Below are 3,065 nucleotides of genomic sequence, written 5' to 3'. Positions count from 1 at the left end.
CCAACTTCAAACAAATTATAGCCAGTAAAAGTTTTCAAATTAGCATCTCCTCTCTGGTACTGGCAGGTATCAGTGACATTTGTCTTTGGATAGAGGTTATGGAGATTTGCGATTGTGCCGAAGAATATAGGTTCAGAATCAGTACTTATTATTGCTGGTGTTAAAGTATGACAGGTAATATCCCCGTGAATTTATATATTCCCAGTATTTAAGACCTGAGCTAAGCTGGAATCTGAAGACAAGGTCAGAAAGTCACTCTGTAAAATGGAATCTAATAAGATTTAATATACAAGGGAAGGGAGTTTTTGTAACATACCCTGTTTTGTGATTTTGAGTGCTTTTTCCTATGAGCCCAAAATGTCAGAAGTAATGGCCCTAACTCATATAGACTAACAAGAGAATCTAGCAACAGTTATCTATCACTGCCTGTATTAGTCAGTTATACAGAGATACAGACCGATAGGATGTGTGTATGTGGGTGGTGGTGGGAGGGAGACAATTTAAGTAATTGGCTCATGGATTATAGAGGTGGGCAGGCCAGTAGGCTGGAGACCCAGGGAAGAGCCAGTGCTGCAGTTCAGTTTAAGTCTGAAGGTCATCTTTTGGCAGAATTCCTTTTTGCTCAACAAAGGTCAGTTTTTGTTCTACTTAGACCTTTACCGATTAGCTAAGGCCTACTCACATTATGGAGATACCTGCTTTTCTCAAAGTCCACAGATTTCGATGTAAATCTCATCCAGAAACATACAGAATAAAGTTTCCCTAACCAGGAAACACTGTTGCCCAGCCAACTTAACCCATATTAACCATCACACTGACCAAGTTGGATAGGGGCTGCGATGAGTGGATGCTAGTGTTTTAGTCCCTGGGGGACAAGTTGCCCAAAAGGAAAAGTGGCCTGGCTTTGATTCTCAATTGTGTTTCTGCTTAGTTTTGTGACCTTGAGCAGTTTAGTTAAACTCTTGGAGCTTCGGATTCTTTTTATAACTAAATAATAGCGTTGTGAGAATTAAATGATGTAATCTCATATGAGATCCAATGGTCCCTTTGTAGGTGCTCAAAAATTATTCTTTTTTTTTTAGCTTCCCCAGGAAGGTGCATTCTCCAGCTGCTGCCTCAGTCTGATTCAAACTTCTCATGAGATGACCCAACACCCTGGGCTGTGACACTTTGAACACAAAGGCACATTCTGATTATTATTCCATTTGCCATTATATGTGTACATAAGAATTCTCGTTGTAAAGGATCATCCCATTGTTCATGAACACAATGGCATTTTTATTCATAAGTCAGTGTCAGAGTCAGAAATTGTTAGTAAGAAAAGAAATCCACTCTAAGAAACTCATTAAAAGAGGTTTTGTTATCAAGACTGAGGGGAACCTCACAGAGATTTAATTGTAGGAAATAGCCTGTCCCCCTGGGATGCCATCAGATTAGTTATCTGCCTCCACCTGTCTCTGGTATACATAGTCTTGTTGGGCTTTCTTTGCTATGTTCTAAACATCTGCTCCCCTTTAATTTGGGCCAAGTGTGGCACTTCATGGACTCTCTGGTCTACCCTCTACATGACCTTGCAACTCCACGCACATGGCCTCTGACCAACTACTCTGTGTTCTTTAGTCAAATTCAGAGTCTGGCTGGTTGCTGGCCAGCTCTTTTTGTCAGATGGCCCAATCAGCTAAGTGGGAACGGATCATGTAATTTGAAAGATTAATCCTTGCAGGAATCTGAGTCAAAAACTTAAGCTGAAAGGGTAAGTTGAATGGGCCAAGCAAAGTAACCTATAACTTAAGTCTCTAATATGGTTGCGTAGCTGGGTCAGTCAATGGACCTTATAGTATGGCGCCTGCCCTCTGCTCTGGCATCCCCACCCCACTGGCTGGCTGTGAGTTAAAGTGTGCTTTTAACTCACAGCTAGCCTCCAGACTTTCACAGGCTGTTTTCTCCCCAAGTGAGAGAAACCTCGGCTTTCTGCCTCTGTTGCTATTTGGCATCTAGAGAACCTTGATCACTCCATTATGCTGTTCCAAATAGACTCTGTGATTTCTGGTATGGACTGGACATCTCCTCTGTCCTGTTTTTGTATCCCTATCTCCAATCTCAGTGGCTTCCCTGGGCGTTGCTTCCTCCTGCCTCCACAGACCTGCGGATTTTGTCTGTACTCACATTTCCCAAGGGTCCAGCTATATCTTTTCCCTCCGATGCTTGTAGCTCAGTGCTTTACTCCACTCCAGGACGGACCAACTCAGAATTTTGGCTTTCTGAACTTGATAAGCTGAGCGGCAAACCCAGACATGGCTGGATCCCTAAGACATGTGAAGGGAAATGTTCCTGAGAAAACAAGCCTAAAACAGCTGGTCTGCCTTCAGCGCTGCAGAATCACCAACTGCAAATGGCAGCAAAGGACTGAGGTGAGAAAAGCTCGAATGTGAATCCTCAGGCCTGGGTTTGAATTCTGGCTCTTGCATTCACTAACTGTGGGACACTGGCCAAGTTTTCTGAGGCTTAGTCCTATGAAATAATCTTAATTATAATACTTAAGGTACAGAGTTTCTAGAACAACTAATTGAGATGAGTGCAAAGTAAAACATAATAAGCAAATGGTAATAGTTATTTTCAATTATTTTTATCAGTATTAATAGCAACATTTCTCAGTTGCCAGGAAGTGGTTAAAGAGGAGGTATTTCTATCACATGGTCAACTCCTCATTCCTGAAATAAGCTTTTCTCTTCACTCCATCTATCTTACAAGGTCACTGCCATATGGGATGGCAAAGAAATGATGGATGTATTTATAGCAGTTAGGGAAACTATATTTTGGATTTGGAGAACTTCTCCCACTTAAAATCTTCTCCTGTAATAAAAGTTTAAAGTCCTTGCCTTGCAGCCTACCTTTTATTTTTCCTTAAGCCACAGAAGCAATGTCACATTAATGTTTCTCTCTCTGTGCAAGCACCGCTGTACTAGAACATATTTCTTACTAAATTTTGGCTGAAGAGAAAATTATTTCTAAGTCATGTTTTGTCTTTAGCCAAGAAGTATACAGTAATTAAAACATTATTTGTA

This window comes from Molossus molossus, unplaced genomic scaffold (genome assembly GCF_014108415.1).
Source record: "Molossus molossus isolate mMolMol1 unplaced genomic scaffold, mMolMol1.p scaffold_m16_p_5, whole genome shotgun sequence".
Taxonomy (NCBI): Eukaryota; Metazoa; Chordata; class Mammalia; order Chiroptera; family Molossidae; genus Molossus; species Molossus molossus.
Note: the sequence above shows the minus strand (reverse complement) of the source record.